Source organism: Sinocyclocheilus grahami, unplaced genomic scaffold (assembly GCF_001515645.1).
Source record: "Sinocyclocheilus grahami isolate Dianchi unplaced genomic scaffold, SAMN03320097.WGS_v1.1 scaffold999.1, whole genome shotgun sequence".
Taxonomy (NCBI): Eukaryota; Metazoa; Chordata; class Actinopteri; order Cypriniformes; family Cyprinidae; genus Sinocyclocheilus; species Sinocyclocheilus grahami.
The window spans coordinates 180,353-199,263 of NW_015506178.1; the positions used below are offsets into that span (position 1 = coordinate 180,353).

Below are 18,911 nucleotides of genomic sequence, written 5' to 3' on the forward strand. Positions count from 1 at the left end.
TCTAATACACATTGGACACAATTAACGGCACCCTTTTATTCAATGCTTTTTGAAACCTCCATTTGGCATAATAACAGCTCTGGGTTTTCTCCTATAATGCCTGATGAGGTTAGAGAGCACTGAGACTCAAATATTTTCTGCAGTTCTCCAGCTGTGGTCCTTGGAGAGTCTTTAGCCACTCAAACTCTCCTCCTCACTGTGCATTAGGACGATATAGACACAAATCCTCTTCCAGGCAGATTTGTAACATTTTCTGTTGATTGGAAATTCTTAATTATTGCCCTGATGGTGGAATGGGAATTTTCACTGCTCTAGCGCTTTTCTTAAAGCCACTTCACTAATTTGTGAAGTTCAGTTATCTTTTGCTGCACATCAGAATTATATTGGGGGGTTTTTTCATTGTGATGGATGATTAAGGGAATTTGGCCTTTGTTTTCCCTCCTATTTATATTCCTGTCAAACAGGAAGCCATGGCTGGATAATTTCATGTTCATAATCACCCTGGTATGCTCAATTTTAAATATGAATGGGAATATACTTCAGAGATATTTTAGTCATAAGAATTTCTAGGGGTACCAATAATTGTGTCCAATGTGCATTAGAGAAAAACATTTATGTCAATGATATTTCCCCTAATTTTAAATTCTTATTCTCCAATGAAAGGTTAGATTTATGTGAATTTTTTAAATAAAAGATGAAAAAGATTAACAATGCAGATTTATTTTCACAGCCTTCTTTGATCATATTTACCAAGGGTGCCAATAATTCTGGCCATGAGTGTATGCATGTATGTGTGTGTGTATATATATATATATATTTTTTTTTTATGTATGTATGTATGTACGTATGCATGTATGTACGTATGTTATTTATTTTTATATATTTTTTAAGTTATGTTATTTATTAATAAATTTATTTAAAATAATAAGAACATCATTTACATTTTTATTTTCTTATAAAATAGTAATCTCATAGAAATATTTTATACAATTTATTTAGAATTACAAATGTATATAATTGAATTATAAAAATTAAATAAATATAAACTATATATTATTATATAAATGGTATTATATTAATGTAAAATTCTAAATTCATATAAATATTGTATATATTGTATTTATTTTTTATTTAAACATTTATAATTATAACTTGATTTTATATCATATTATATATATATATATATTAATAATTTTTTGTTTTATAATAAAATTATAATTTCATACGAGTTTTATACAATTTATTAATTACAAATGTGTAATTATAATTACATTTACGTAATTTAATTACAAATAAACTTTACACACACACAATTAAATATATAGAGTTTATATTATAATAATTTTATAAATTGTTGTTTTTATTTCATAATAAAATTATAATTTCACTTAAATATTATATATTAAATATTAAATATTATAAAGCCCCCCCCCCCACACACACAAAAAAAACCTTTAAAAAGATGAGACCTAAAAATGAAATAAAAAAATCATGTGACCACGAAAACCTTGATTAAGGGGGGCTGCTTTTAGCATTTACAAGTAGAGATTAGGGATGCACCGATATGAAAATTTTGGCCGATACCGATAACCGATTATTCTTTATTTTTGAAAGCCGATAACCGATATGTTGGCCGATAAATCTATATATCCAAAATCTCTCTAGACCCTTCAGATTCCCAGCTCCATGATGTTCACCGCACTCATTTTCTATAGGGTTCAGGTCAGAGGACTGGACCCTATGTGCACCAAACTCATCTTGAGTGTTTGTTGCTAAAAAGCAAATTTTGTGTTACATCTGACCATAGACGCCAGTCCCATTTGAAGTTCCAGTCGTGTCTGACAACTGAATATGCTGGGGATTGTTTTTGGATGAGAGCATTTTCTTCTCTTTTTCTTGAAACCCTCCCAAACAACATGTGGTGTAGGTGCTGTTTTCTGACCCTGAGACTCAAATATTTTCTGCAGTTCTCCAGCTGTGGTCCTTGGAGAGTCTTTAGCCACTCAAACTCTCCTCCTCACTGTGCATTAGGACGATATAGACACAAATCCTCTTCCAGGCAGATTTGTAACATTTTCTGTTGATTGGAAATTCTTAATTATTGCCCTGATGGTGGAATGGGAATTTTCACTGCTCTAGCGCTTTTCTTAAAGCCACTTCACTAATTTGTGAAGTTCAGTTATCTTTTGCTGCACATCAGAATGATTATTTTTAAAAGCACTAAATCTAATTTTTCAGCGACCAAAACCCATCAAGAATGCACTAAAATAAAGACGTGGCAATCAGCTTCCATCTAAGATACTCAAGGCCCCAGCAGCGAGAGCAGGTCATTCCACATAAGAGAGAAAGCGCCACAGATAAGCACATATTTATGCAGAAATGCTCACTGGGGATGAGAGACTCTCTGAAAGAGGGATATGAGGAAAGAGAACTCCAGACCCCTCCCATACGCCTCATTAGCCCTTACTGTGGGGGGCTGTCGTATGCAGATTGTTTTCCTCTGCTTTTGTTATTCCAGCGCAGGCAGCGAGTGGAATGTTTGCCCCGTCTCTCAGGGTGCTGTGGAGCACTGGGTCATTCCCACCGGTACGCTCAGCCACAGGGGAACAGGACAGGACAAGTGTGAGAATATGGGCTATATTCAGTTCAGTAGAGCAAAGCCAAGGTCATCGGTTTCGATTCCCAGGGAATGCATGAACTGATCAAATGCAACAACAGTCACTTTGGATAAAAAGTTTCAGCCAAATGCACAAAATCCGGAATAGGAAACTACCTAAGCTGTACTGAGCACTTTGCACAGCATGCAAATGTTCAGTTTGCATTGAATACTCGCATGACAAGGAATACTTGAATTTGAGTTCACTTTAAAGAAATACTTCTGGTTTAGTACAGGTTCAGCTCAGTTGACAACACTTGTGGCATAATGTGGATTACCACAAAAAAAAAAAGAACTTCCGCTTGGTCCCTTATTTTCTTAAAAAAAAATAAAAATGTACAATGGAAGAGAAACATTAAAATACACACTGAAAATACACAGTGTTTCAACAGTATACCCACAAGATGAAAACAATATTCATGTAGGGCTGGGCGATAATTACGATAATTACGATAATTCGATAATAACGATAATTATCGCGATATAATTTTCCTCGATAAAATTATATGAAGAGTTACAAAAAAACAAGTTTTACAGTAAAAAAAAAATAAAATCATTTCATTCATGTTTTAAATTTGTATTAATTGTTTTTGGTCATTTTTATTTCAGTTTTAGTTTCAGTTATTTTAGTGTACATTTTATGGTTTCCGTTACCTATTATAACCCTGCATCTAGGGCTGAAACGATTAGTCGACATTATCGACAACGTCGACAATAAAAAAAATTGTCGACAAATATTTTTGTTGTCGAGTAGTCGTTTGATCTCATATGACCTAATGTAAGAGCCTGCAATAACGTGGTTTGACCAGTGTGGCGCTGTAGCGCAAGACTGTAATTCAGCTCTCCTGATGCAGTTCAAGACAAACGCAGCAGAACCCGAGGCTGCTGAGCGGCGTTTGGATGAATATGTAAATATATGCTGTGCACTTTCCTCTCAATACCAAAATAAACACATCAAAAACTGACAGCGGTGAGAAAGCAGCAGTTTAAAACGCATCTAAATACAGCGATGTTTGCACGAGCTCTGCATTTCAGTACTCCAGAAAAGTCACGTCACGTTCATTTATATAGTACTTTATGCAATAGATAGCCTTAAATCAAGCAGCTTTACAGTATTAAACATGAAAAACCAGAGTCAGTGTCTCTTTCAGTTAGAATTACAACTTGATTTTCTGTTATAAATCAGCTCTCCAGCGAGGAGCTAGCTAACGATAAAATATTTTTATTAGTGGGTGAAAAAAAACAGTTTCATTAAAGTGATAGTTTGGTTTGCAGAGATCAAAGCTCGATCTAGCTCAGGACGGTTTTGATTATCATAACCCTATAAGGTATTTTAAGAGAGACTATGTTGTGAATAAAATAATTTATCCAAAAATAAAACGTCATCACTTTTGTATGCCAAATATATTTATTTGTATAAATTAATTGTATAACTGAATTACATAATATGACTTTCAAAAGCTGAAGTGATCACCTTAATTTATTTGTTAGAATATGTACAACTCAATATTTTAACTAATTGCAAAAGCTGAAAAATCAATAAATGTCTACTGATTATTTAGCGAAATAATTGACGATTAGTCGATTAATCGTTCTAATAATTGTTCGATTAATCGATTATCAAAATAAGCGTTTGTTGCCGCCCTACCTGCATCCCACCATATTGAATACGTATTCTGATTGCTATGTAAATGTTGCTGTTTATATACTAAGCTGCTCATTAGTTTCCATAAATGGTCTATAGATCTTTTAAAATATGAAGCAATGCAGCAGCAATGAGGTGAGACATGAAACATAAAGCCCTTAAACTAGACAGTACTGAAAGAAGAGCTGCAATGAAAAGTAGATTCGGGCCAAGTTATTCCCAGAGTTGCCGAGCGAGCTGAGGAAACACAAACCATGAGCGTGGTCAGGGTTTTCCTGGTCAGAGTAATCAGGATTTTAAAGGGATTAATCTCTGAAACATTATATTTCACGAGGGCGAAACCCTTCACCCAGAGGAGACTTTCCTGGTCTTGCACACCCACATACAGATCAGAGCGCTCAGAGACAGAGGGTTAATATGATAGAAGAAGGGCACTTGTTTTAAGGCATCTTCCAGATGATACAGGCATTCTGTTTTTCCCATAAATGCCAGAGATGGGAGTCATCATCTCAGTATTTTCCATTTTCTTGCAGAACTTGGCAGAACACAGATTCAAGAATAAAACTCTAGAAGCAGTCAAATAAAAACAGAAGCATGGGCTAAAAGTTTCCAACAGAACAGCAAAGCCTGATAGAGAGGATGTTTAATTTTCTCATAACATTAATCTGTGGTTGGACCCGGTTAAATCATCTGTACTTCTAAAAACAGCTTGATGCCAGTAAGCTGAGCCGAAAATCTTTCTTGGAGATGCTTTTGCCAGCAGAAAGCAAAAAACACCCAAACTCCCAGAATCCTTTGCTTGATCCTGTTACCTCTCTCTCTTACTCAATCTCTGTTGAAATAAGGAAAACTTTAGAGCCAGGAAAGCCTCATACACAGATTTTCCAAAAACAGATCACTGAGGCCTAAACACTTGTATGACATAAAACAGGATGCAACAATGCTTCCTTCAATTCAATTCTTCACATTTCAGCTTTAAAACAGTAGTTGTCAACTGGTGGTTCATGAGCCAAAAATGGCACGCGGGTCTCAAATGATGTCAAAAAATAAACAATAGAATACACCTAACCAAATAATCACACATAAATCAAATCCCATTAATAAGAGCCTAAAATATGCTTATTTTGTTGATGTCAATACTGTGAATTCAAACTGATACTTCAGCATAAAATCATGCATCACTGATAAACCTTATAAACATATAAATTATAAATATAAATAGTTAATACATATAAAATATTACATAAATACATATTTATATAATGTTTATCTAATTTATATAAAGTTTATTTATATAATTAAATACAGTTAAAACAATAAAATAATTGTATTTTTTAGATTAAATATAAAAATATATTAAACAATTCCATGAATATAATTTAAATATATATATATATATATATATATATATATATATATATATATATTAAACTACCGTGCACCGCCCCCCACCATTTGGTTTATAGTAACCAAAATCATTTAGCCTAGTTCAGTTAGAGGACAGACACTTTTAAAAAGTAAAAGCTCAATGTAGCATGCCGAACCGTGCGCGAATGACAGGAGTCAGATTTTATTTATCACGTGAGAAGAGTGAGTCGAGCTGACTGACAAAGAGAAAGACAAGACGATGGCAGAAGATTGTTTAGAAAGGAAATGCAAAGGCGCCTGTTTGGCAATATTTTAGATTTTGAAAAGCCTATTGACTGGAAGTTGTTTTAAACATTCATTTCTTATTTATTTGGTTCCACAGTGTTTGCTGACTTTATTTAAACTCTGTGTATTTTATATCAAGGTGTATATGCCGTGTCTCCAAGCTTTCTTATTCGTTTTGCAAATAAACGTTCTGTTTCTTATTTATTTGGTTCCACAGTGTTTGCTGATTTTCAGTTTTATATACCTATTTAAACTTTGTGTAGCCAATGTAATTTGTTATTTTATTAGGCATATATGCTGTATTTTTATTCGTTTTGTTAATAAAAGTTCTATGAGTTTGACGTTGTTGCTTGAATTGAATCAACGCTGAGTTGCCGCTAATTTGAAAGTGAAAGTAAAACGTGCACGGCGCTTTTTCAAGCTAACGTTATTTGAAAGCCAAGAAATCAGAGGAAAACCGGGAAAATGCAAACGAGCAATTGCTTAACGCCGAATTGCGGCAATTGAATAATTTGAAAGTGAAAGTAAAATGCGCACGGCACGTTTACAAGCCATTTGAAAGCGAAGAAAATAGGGAAACTCAAACTAACTAATATATATATATATATATATATAATTATCTATTATTTAGCCTAAGCAGCTACATAACAGTTTTTTTTTGTTCTAAACAATTAAACCTTTATGTATTGTGCCTTGATTTCAAAACTTAACTCTGGAATCTGAGCAAAACCGAGAACCACTTCTTTAAAAAGTCAGCTTTTACAATTGTATTGCACCATAATCTCTGCCAACATGCAACTCTTAAAGCAGATGAGAACAGTAGACGTCTATCTGCAGTAGCACAGGTGACTGGAAGGACCAGATTACTGCACCATGATGAATCAGTGCATATTTTCAGCAGCGAAAACAAAACACACACTTTTGAGTCACTACTTGGCTGAAAGATCGACCCAGCCCCTGATCTTCTTTTCTCTCTTCCTATTCCACCACTTTGCTTGTGCAAGTTCATCATGATCGTTCGTTGCTCAGTCAATCATTTCTACCCTTGTCCCTGGCCCTTACTACTCTACTTCCTCCCATTTCTGCTAATAACAAGGTTTCTATGGGGACCAGAATTACACCAAACAACTCCTTCTTTTCTCTTTTTCTTTCTTTCATGAGCATCACCAGTTTTTAAAGTTTAATTTATGAAGTAAAATAGTAAAAAATTAGTTAAAAATAAATAACAGTGAAAAATAATAATCTACTGCAGTAAGTCACGATTTTATCATCTGAAACATGCATCAATTTACATAAATTGCATCAAATTACATAATGCAAGCATGTGAAACGTGCAAAGCATACATATTTGGATTTGTACCAAATGAGAGAGGTACAGTATGTGAGCCTAGAAAGTTAGTTTATTTGTGGAGTTCTTTTCCAACATAAATTTGTTAAAGTTTGGTGTTTATAATAAATGTTGCTTATAATGACTGCCAAGATAATTGATGTTTGTTTTATACTTTTTCCATTTTTACATTCCTGATCTGTTCTGAATGCTGTTAAATCCAACTCTAAAACCACTAAAAGTTAAATCAGAGATGCCGTTAAATTAGGAAACTAATCTAATGACCGTTTTCAGGAAACTCAATGACTAAAGCACTTCAAAATCATTGCGAAATTTACCATCACTAGCAAAAACATTGCAAAAATACAGTATATATTTAATACTTCCACCCTTCCAAATCTATTTCAATGCCAAAACCATTTCTACATTCAGGGCGGCTCTGATCTAAGATCAGTGTGTGTGGGTGGTTTCCACAGCCTTTTTTCTTCTCCCAATGGTGTGATCAGTAATTAAGACTCTAAAGTAGAGTTCTAGAGAAAACCAGAGGCCTCCGGAATAAAACTGCCCACTCGCGGCTGCTTCTCTGGGTCAGATACACTGATGTCCGCCATTGAGCCTAAGCCAAAGGTACTATACACTGTGCCCGGGAAAACAGCCCAGTTTGACTTGAATATACTGGTAGAATGCACATTAAACCAGCTTTCAATAAGTTTCCATCCTGGAAAAACCCAAAATATGTGAAGCATCCAGGAAAAAAAAAAGCTACAATCCCAAAACAGGATGAACGTTTTTATTTTAAAGCTTACTTTGCAAGCCTTGTTAACCGCAACACAAGAAAAGAATATCAACTCTAGCAACAACACAGGAACATCCTGGCAACCACCCACATCACCTTTGCATCATGTTAACACAAAAATAAAAGTCTAGTTATGTGTGTCAAATCAAATATTAGAAAAATAAGTCTTTTTTTAAAGAAGTCTCTTATGCTCACCAAGGCTGCATTTATTTGATTAAAAAATACAGTAAAAACTGTAATATTGTGAAATAATTACAATTTAGAATAACCATTTTCTATTTGAATATATTTTAAACAAAATGTATTCTTGTGATGCAAGCAGAATTTTCAGCATCATTACTCCAGTCTTCAGTGTCACAAGAGCCTTCAGAAATCATTCTAATATGCTGATCTGCTGCTCAAGAAACATTTCAACATTGAAAACAGTCGTACTGCTTAATATTTGTATGGAAACTGACTTTTTCAGGATTCTTTGAAGAATAAGACATTCAAAAGAACAGCATTTATTTGAAATTGAAATCTTTTGTAACAAAAATCTCAATTTTAATCAATTTAATGCATTCTTGTTGAATAAAAAGTCATTTCTTTATTTACAAAAAAAAAAAAACTACCGACCCTGAACTTTTGAACAGTAGTGTATCATTCTATAAAACATTTAAAGCTTTATTTCTGTACTCAAGAATCCATTTCTTCCAAGACATCATTAAAATTATGCATCAGCGCTGACTCGGAACAGAAAACTAAATCTGTAGAACATAAATATAAAAACGCTTTTAAAAGCATTTTCTCAGAATAAGCACAAAGCAGAGTGCAAAAGAGATTGCAAATGCACTTTCCAAAGTGATGTTCAGAAAAACACCTCTCATAGATGATTGAACTAAAAAAAAACCTGAGCTCTGCGCGCCTGGCGTGTAAAAGCGCACTGAACTGCGGTTCAGCAGAGATGGAATTTCCTCAGTGGAGACAGGCCAGAACAAAATAACATGCTGAAGGAGCAGAATTAGCATCAAAGGTGTGAGGGTGGGGTTTGATCCAGGCAGCCATCAAAACTGAGACTTCCGTTGAACACGTTTGGCAATCTAGCGAGAAAGATCTACTTAGAGCATGAGTGGAAAAACCAGTGGACACAAAGCTGCTTAAAATAACTTAAACTTATGTTATTCTTTTTGTGAAACCAGACGCCAACCAAGATTGTTGAGACACTTTCTCAAAGTCGCCTACGGAAGCTTCCCATTCAACCAAATGTTAGGAAACTGAATAAACATTGACACAAACGTATTACACGCAAGCAAACCAGCACTCGCGCCCTTTCTTACCCTCAAGTCACCTGTCAAATGCACCATCCAAATGGCTGTTACATCACATAATAAGCACCATAATCTATCTGACAGGCTCGTAGCGCACCAAAATACATAGCAGCTGGATTCAGACAGCCGAAGGTGACCTCATGCACTGGACGTAGGTAAACCGCTTTCACCGTCGGCCTACTTTCACATCCATCCAATTTTGGTCTAACAAAGCGCTCAGGCTAAAACTGAAAGACTGAACTGTCAACGTTGGACTACTAAGTCTGAACCATCTCCTGTCCTGCACGAATGAACTTTGAGATATTTCTGTATGCAAGATTACCAAGCCAGATTCGCACAACCCAGATGTAAGCACCGCTCAAACTGCAATGGAGACCTGAAACAAAAGATCCATTGAGCTTGGCGCGGAAGATAAAACAAACCTTCGGACCACCGCACAAAAGAAAACAAGAACTCGTATTGGCCCCTATAACTATGGCTGGATGAATCAGACACCCTCACTGTCAGGAACATTCCTCTGTGCAAGAAGCTTCTCTTTTACTGCAAACCACACAGTGCAATTTCATAAGAACTGCTCATGTTTACACTGGAAAGAGACAGTTCCCCCGCCATTAGATCAGGAGTGGCATTGTGAGATATAAACAGACTAAAAATGACAAGTTTCAGCTCTCAAATGACAGCTTTGGCGAGCCGAAGTGGATCTGAGGATGAGAGGTTTCTCAAACTGATGATGTGGTCATTAGGATATAAAAAGCAAAATACAATCTTCTAAAAAGTACTGTGGTGGTAACATAGCTTAGTAATGGTCTGTGATTATAATTTGCTACTTAAATTACACTTTTTACATTACTTTCAGGTCATTTGTGATTACCGGATTTGATAAAAGTGATTTTACTGAGATTGGGATTTCTATGTCAGGTAATAATCCATTGAATAATCCATTGAAATACTGACAAGCAGCACAAAACTAGGCCTGGACATCACAATATCAAAATATTAAAACTCTCTTTCATTACCACACTGTAAAAAATGACCGTGAATTTAACGGTAAAAGACTGTAAAAATGCTACCGTAAAAACCTGTTAAATGGTTAACGGTAAATTCCCCTACTATATACGGTGAAAAACTGTATTGGACATTACATGTATTGGACATTAATTTTACGGTAGTATACCGTTTTTGGAAGTGAAAAATACCGTATAATTTACAGTGCATTCATGTAATATGGTGTTTACATGTACAATAGTCGTCAAATTTGTATTTTTAGTCATTGTAGTGTTAGTTTGAATCTTTTGTGTTAAGACCACATTCTTTTTAACTTTTATAACTAAACATTCCCCATTAAAGGGTTCACTAGACCTGTAATGTGATGGTTTGGTGGTCAGGCTACAAAAAGGAGCCAAGACAGTGACATATCATCAATAATTCTACCAAATAAACACACAAAAGTCGTTCGTTTCAATATTACTGACTAAAACTTTATGTATGCACATTCATGTAATATGGTGTTTACATGTACAATAGTCGTCAAATTTGTATTTTTAGTCATTGTACTTTAGTGTTAGTTTGAATCTTTTGTGTTAAGACCACATTCTTTTTAACTTTTATAACTAAACATTCCCCATTAAAGGGTTCACTAGACCTGTAATGTGATGGTTTGGTGGTCAGGCTACAAAAAGGAGCCAAGACAGTGACATATCATCAATAATTCTACCAAATAAACACACAAAAGTCGTTCGTTTCAATATTACTGACTAAAACTTTATGTTAAAGGCACAAAACTATCGCTGAAGTGTACCAATGGCCTTCATCAGATACAAGTTAAACACCTGCGGTTACTTCCATATTGCTCCACCATCCAACACTGTGCAACATTTGACATATTTTGTAATCGCAGCGCTTATATTTTACATACATTACGCCTTCTTGGAATTTTCTTTAGTCTGTGATGATAAACCTCGAATAAAAGTCGCATTTTTGCTCGAATATACACAAAAAAGCTCTCCTAATCCAAAGCCTGGTGCCTCATGGCCAGCGCAAAGCTACTTGCGCGGTTTATAGACCAATATAAACGCTGGTAAACTTTGCAAGCAGCAGCATCAAACTGAAGAAAGCACTGATGTTAAAACATAAACTTACCTCTCAAATAAGTGGCCTACAACTTCAAACTTCGCTCCAACTACCAGCCAGTGCGCAAACAAGAGTCCAGCATCACATCCACCAGAAAACCTGAAATGGAAAACCAGCTCGGGTCGAACTGGCAACAGGTTTTACTTTATAGGAACTAATTCGACCGTAAGGTCCATGATGTCCATTTAAAAAAAAAAATTTAACCCGCACTCCTTGGTTTCTTCTTAAAGAATAATGCGTAAAAACGTGCACCCTGCACGTAAATTGAGATGACCTTAACGCGGCTGAAAACGGGCAGCGCGTCTTTGGTTCCTTTGGGAAGCCGAGTCACCCTTCCAGCCCGAGAGGTTCCAAGAGGTTCAGATCTCTCTCTCTCCGTCTGTGTGAACCCTCCTGCTCGCTGGAGAGAGGGAGTAACCAGACACCCGCACTCCTGCCGCTCATTGGTTACTTTCCACCGGAGCAGGAACCGTCACACCAGCAACATGAGGCGTCTCTATAGACACTCTCCTCAACTGGGAGGAAAATACCACGAAAAGTTGTTACAGTGAGGCGCAGTCCACGGTGGCCATGCATCCAGATACGTAACGCAGCCAAAACAAAACATATGAAGAAGAAATTTGCATGTTTGCATGCAGCTTTTCATTTTCCTTATCCCTTTAAACTTTTAAATATGACGCAATCTCATTAAATACCAACGTATTTGCATATTAAGCAATAAGGCCTGACGTTACCACACACCCAGATACCGACAAACCTGTTGAAAATGTGATTTAATGTTTAATGAAAAATTCAGTTTGAATTCTTTCAACTTAAAATCTGCATATGATACAGACCCTTCAAAAAATTCCACAACTTTTTTTATGTGATAGCAGTTTAGTTAGGTTTTTGTCAAAGTTTATTTAATTGTACAATCAGTAAATCTGAATATTCAAATAAAGCATTTTTGTATATGTAAAGAAGCATTTTTTTTTACTTTTAGCCTTTTAAAACATCAAAGATCTCATACATATGTGTGTGTGTGTGTGTGTGTGTGTTTGTATGTATATGTGTAATCATATATATAAACTTATTTTATATCAACTAGGCGATATTTCACATTTTCATTTCAAGTTGTAGTACTAAAATCATTAAAAAATAAAACCTACAACTTAAATATATATATATGTATATATGTATGTATGTATGTATAAACTTATTTTATATTAGCTAGTTGCCAAGGCAATACTTAAATCATTAAAACTAAAAACTATAACTTAATAAAAACTATATAGATATTTTAAAAAATAATACAATAAAAATGACAAAAACACAACAAAATGACTAAAACATTTTCAAAAAATTAAAATCTAAATTAAAATCTAATAATAATCAAATCTAAAATTACAGGATTATTAAATGATTTTGAAACTAAATATTGTGTTCAGTCTGAACATGATGATGTTTGACTTTTAAAAAATCTTAAACAATAGAAATGCATAAAGGTCATCTAAATAACAAAAAATTTAATGTTTGTTAATTTGTTTAATTTGTCTTTTTTTTTTTTTTTTTTGCAAAATATTGTGAAAAATCAAATCCTGTATCATCATTAACTTATATTATTAAATAATGTATGCCCGTCTGACCAGCAGGTTTTGTTTGAGAGTTCATGCTGTTACACCTTATGTATATATGTATGTATGTATGTATGTATAAACTTATTTTATATTAGCTAGTTGCCAAGGCGATACTAAAATCATTAAAACTAAAAACTATAACTTAATAAAAACTATATAGATATTTAAAAAAATAATACAATAAAAATGACAAAAACACAACAAAATGACTAAAACATTTTCAAAAAATTAAAAATTAAAATCTAAATTAAAATCTAATAATAATCAAATCTAAAATTACAGGATTATTTAATGATTTTGAAACTAAATATTGTGTTCAGTCTGAACATGATGATGTTTGACCTTTAAAAAATCTTAAACAATAGAAATGCATAAAGGTCATCTAAATAACAAAAAATGTAATGTTTGTTAATTTGTTTAATTTGTCTTTTTTTTTTTTTTTTGCAAAATATTGTGAAAAATCAAATCCTGTATCATCATTAACTTATATTATTAAATAATGTATGCCCGTCTGACCAGCAGGTTTTGTTTGAGAGTTCATGCTGTTACACCTTATACAGTGTTTTGTTCTGCTTGAAATTCGGTTCTGGTGTCAGTCATGCTTGCTATGTGTTGCCTGAGAGCTAGAGAGGAATGAGAGTTTAGTACACCAACCACAGAATTCCACCTCCACCCTTCTCGTCTCCCATCCCCTCCCCTTCACGCTCCTTTCCCTCACCCTGTGCCGTTATTGACCCTGAAGTCTTTCTTTAAACTTGAGTAGAGCTTCCTACTTCACCTGGGGCAGCAGGGATCTCCATACATGCCTGCATGTGACACTTGCAAGAGGTTGTAGGTTGTTGCAAACATATTGCTTTGATTTATTTTACTTCAATACTTTCATTAAAACATATCTGGGGTTCGCAGATGCCAAGAGTTATTCAAATGTCTTTTCGAACATAATGGAATAACGGCTGATGGTTCGTTTTTGTAGGAAAGAAAGGGTGTGTGCAAGAGAAATAGTGAGTTAGCACCGCTCACATGACTAACGGGAAAAACGGCATTTCAAGCCACAAATAGCAGGGTACGGATGAACCAAATGTCACTCCGAGGTAACGTGCTACAACAGTAACATTTTCTTCTTCTAAAACAGAATCCGGAGAGAAGCAGAATGAGTGCTATTTTAAAACAGACCGCTAGATTTTTGTTTTCGGGCCTGATGTGCCCACCTCCAAAAAGGGGGGCAAAAGGAGGTGGTGGTTAGACTGAACAAGAGGGCCCTGAGGAGCAGGATTATGACGAATTAGATGAGGAATATGGGACCGGATGTGCATGGAATTGCAATACAACAATGCAACAGTGTGTTAAAATGTCATTAATCTTTATAGAAAAAAAATGTAACGGTAATGTATAAAGATTTGTATAAGGATCTGTCATAATATCCAGGATTTTTAAGCAGTGTGATACTTCTGTGGAAGCAAGACATAAGACATTTTTTATTCAATTAATTTTTTTGCTGAATGGCATTTTTGTTGGACAATAAAGGTAAGACATAAGCCTCTTTATCACTTCAATTCAAGGTTTTTCATCTCTACTGTATAAATGCCAAAACGATGGTATGAGGCACATGATTGGTTGCTTCTAACCGTAACATACTTGCAAGTTTGACAGCACAATGCAGGGTTAATAGTGCAAAAGCATAACCCCAGGTAAAAAGCAGTGCCAACCCTGCTTTTAAATTACATTTAAAAATTTTAATTTTGAATTAGTGTGAAATGTACCTTTAAAAGAGGAGTTTAGAACGATGATAACCTGTGGTTAAACACGGTGTGAAAAGCCCTTTTCAGAATTAAGGCCACTAAGAAAGGTTCTTTCTTATACAAATGAACAGCTTCCCTCATTATCTCTTTGTAGGCCTTTAGCATTTAGAGAATAGGAGATTCCTTGTCTGTTTGGATTTTATTTGTTTATGATGTCTACAAATGTTCCACAGCAGGCTTTCTCTATCCAGGGCTTTGGAGGTTTGTACCTACAGGGCATAGCAGCACAGAGCGCTCCTGGCTCCAGACCAGGCCATTAAAAAAGGAAAAGGGGAGGAGGGGAAGACCGACTAGATTGGTGGGTTTGGTAATTGCTTGCCCTGGTTTTTGCAAATATGCTTCCTCTTGCACTTTTGCTACACCTCTGAGGGCCCTGAGTAAAACAGCTTGTCCCAAAGAGACTCAAGAATTATATAAATAAATGCTTTTTGTTTCTTACTCTGAAGGCTGTAAGTACTGTAGCAACTAAATGTTGTTATTTTGCTCCCTAAAGGCTCAGTTGAAGGCAGAAGCTAAATACAGTTTAATCTCTCTGATCGCATATATACGGTATAATTCATACTGTATGCATACTTTACATAAGAAGCTAAGCTTCAAGTTTAAAGTCCAGATTTATGCAGTAGCTTGCAGACCGAACATAAGCCACTGACTGTAGAGTATATAGTGTAGTTTAATGAAGTAAAACAAAATTCTCCCTGATCTTACCCTTAAAAATGACATTCATTGGTGTAATCCTGTTTATTAATTTAGGTCATATTAAAAATATTTTTATGAAATTTTATTTTTGAGTAAAATCAGTTAATTCTAATGACATATATATTTTTTTAGGTTACCTGAGATTTTCAATTCACTACATTTTTATTAAATATTTTTAAATTATATATATGTATATAGTATACATATTTTTAAAATTGAATTGAAGTTTTTATTGCTTTTTTGGAAGGCTGATAGGTAAAAGAAGTACAACATTACAATAATTATACAGGGTTACAGATTAGATTTGATATAATTTTATATTCAAAAACATATTTAAAAATAAATGTATCAAATAAATTAAAAATGGAAAAAAGTCATATTTTCTTTTAATAAATGCAGCCTAATGGGAAAAAAGTCATAATATTGTTTTAACAAATGAATGCAGCCTTGGCGAACATAAGAGTCTTACAGACCCCAAACTTTTTAAAGGTGGCCATCTGGTTTAGTCATGTTGAAATGACTAGTCCTACAGATGTAATCAAACACTGCACAAACTGTAAAATATGCAGTATAAAGCGTGAGGTAATTATGAAACAATCTAATGTATTCATATATAAAACAGTGAACCAGATTCCAGATGTATATGTAAACAGCAACTTTAGAACTCAGAATGTGGTTATTCTATTCAGAGGCAGAGTAATAAAACATTTATATATTTCCATGTCTGCACCATGCGCTGGTCATCATCAGCATCTGTATGCATTACACTGACAATGATTGATGGTTTATGTTGAAGTATGTTCAGTATATTTTATGCTGCTCTGTATAGTAGTAGCAATATTTTACTTTTGCAGTGGTAAAGCCCACAGCTGCCTAAATAAATGACTCTTACCAGCAACATATGCATATTTAGAGAGAATTCTCCCCTACAAGATAAGTTGAGAAACATAAGAGTCAGTGATTATCTTATCAACATCACTCAGCGCTTGAAAGTTGGTTTTCAATAGCTAGAGGTCAATTCTCAGTTTGTCAGGAAGTAATTCATCTTTAATGGCTTCCTTCCACTGAGTGCTCGGTTGCTTTAGCATTTATAATGTAAGACACGCCCCCTAGTGGAAAAATACTCTCATTATAAAAAGTCATTGCTCTTTGCGTGGAAGTACAGTCATTTTTAAGAGTTGTAATGTGCTGTTTATAACAAATTATATCATATTCACTCATGCTCGATTATGAATTCCAGTTTGTCATGTGTGTGTGTTTGTGTGTGTGTGTGTGTGTGTGTACCTGTTTTTCTATTCTGGTGGGGACTGAATACACACAGACTCATGGGGACCTAAATTGAGGTCCCCACGGGTAAACAAGCTAATAAATCACACAGAATTAAGTTTTTTGAAAATCTAAAAATGCACAAAGTTTCCTGTGAGGGGTAGGTTTAGGTGAAGGGTTGGTGTAGGACGCTAGAATATAAGGTCTGTACAGTATAAAAACCATTATGCCTATGGAGAGTCCCCACAAGGATAGCTGACCAGACATGTGTGTGTGTGTGTGTGTGGAATAAATAAGATGTTTAAATAACAAGGCCTCTGAATTGTTTCACCACCATCAAAATGAATATTCTCCAACAATCATGAAATATGTATTTGATTCTCCTTGATACCACAGAAAGCCTTTTTATGTGCCACTCTAGAGCGTAACACATCTCTCTTAGCGTGTAAAGCAAATCCTGCAGCTGGAAGAGGGAAATTAAACAACAGGAGATTAAATGTTAAACACAGTTGCATTTATGTGGATTGATTAGATATGTGAACAGCCTCATAACTTTCCCTGCACATTATTGGCAATGTCTGCAGAGTAAGTCGCTAATTTCCGTAATGATGTTACGTAAAGATTTTCTCGAGTGCTCTTGATTTTCAAAGTGGACCACTTTACTCTGGCACGGTCATTGTGGGGTATTTATCTGCTAAAATGCACAAATGCAGATTTGTCAATATTTACCGATGCCATAAAATGCAAGACAGTATTGCAAGTTCAATGTATCGATGCATTTTATTTAATATGCATCAATATCATTCACAGCTGAGCCCTGGATTCACTAAAGGCCTCGAGGAATAAATGTTTGAGAGGGAGCAAAGGACATTGTTATGCATAGGCCGGATAGACAGTCCCAAATTAGGACTGGTATGATTATAGCAATATTCTCAGAGAGGCAGGAGTGTAATTGTGAGGTAGATGCCCAGAGGATCTTGAACATTCAGCATGGTCTGCCACTTGACATTGCTCTAAACGTTTAGAACGATGACAGCTTGGCTGAGCATTGGGGCTGCCAGTCAATCTAACCACAGCTCTATAGTGACAATACTGCACATGGAGGCTTTTCAGTTAGTGAAGAGATCACAACGCACGCTTATGATATAATTGACTTATAATTTCACTCAGAGTTTATCTACCTTTCTAGCCATATTCAGTTGCAACATCACTGCCTGGAGAAAAAGGAGAAGAAGAACTCTGCTGGGAAGTGTGGTAAGTATTTTTAAAGTTATATTTACTCATTTTTTTTAGCCTCTGCTAAATGCATAAATGTAAATGTTATTTATTCTGATTAAAAAATAAATAAAAATAGATGAGCCAGAAATGTGTTTATTCTCTGTGGGAAATGAAAATTATATGGATATACATCAATAAATAATTATTATTTTAATTTCAACTAGCCTCTCATTAATAGAGTGCAGTGTTTTTAGATTCAGAAGTAGGGCTACTTGGTGATGTGCGATTCGTGAATGAATCGTTCGTTTCAAACGATTCTTTGAAATTCAAAGCATTTGCGCTGGCTTGACTATAAAAGGACGACTTTGTTGTAGAAACGTGTTGAAATAATAAATTACGCAACATTTGACATTTTTATTTATTCGAGCACGCTGGAAAATTATTTTGCGAAAACTCAAACAATAATGGATTTACAACCACCTTAGTGGCAAGCCATAATTTACATGATTGAAAAACGTCGTAATCCACAATGAATCCATAGGCCTATATATATATATATATATAAAACCTTATATATTTGGGCTAACTTTTGACAAACGACTCGAAAGAATCAGTGAATCGATTCTTTTGAACTGATTCATCAGACCGAAACGGAATGAATCGAATGTCCTATGATGCTGGCTGCTTTCTCTCTGACCGCCTCCAAACGCGCAGTCGGCGGTCATGTGCGCCAAAGCCCAGCAATCTACAGATGCGAGATCGGAGCGCCGCTCCTCTCCATCTCCTCACTCCTATGAGACCG

The 18,911-nt window shown here is 34.9% G+C and overlaps 1 protein-coding gene across 2 annotated transcripts in view; it reads right to left on the reverse strand.

The window, feature by feature from the left end:
* The window catches only part of LOC107565386 (tyrosine-protein phosphatase non-receptor type 13-like), a 95,889-nt gene extending 83,911 nt beyond the window's left edge, over nt 1-11,978 (reverse strand). The window contains exon 1 of one of the 2 annotated variants that reach the window (XM_016250602.1): nt 11,524-11,978. The gene's annotated coding sequence lies outside the window, so the exon portion shown is untranslated. The remainder of the gene's footprint in view (nt 1-11,523) is intronic. The other variant, XM_016250603.1, reaches the window with a different exon arrangement.
* Nucleotides 11,979-18,911: the final 6,933 nt, after the last annotated feature.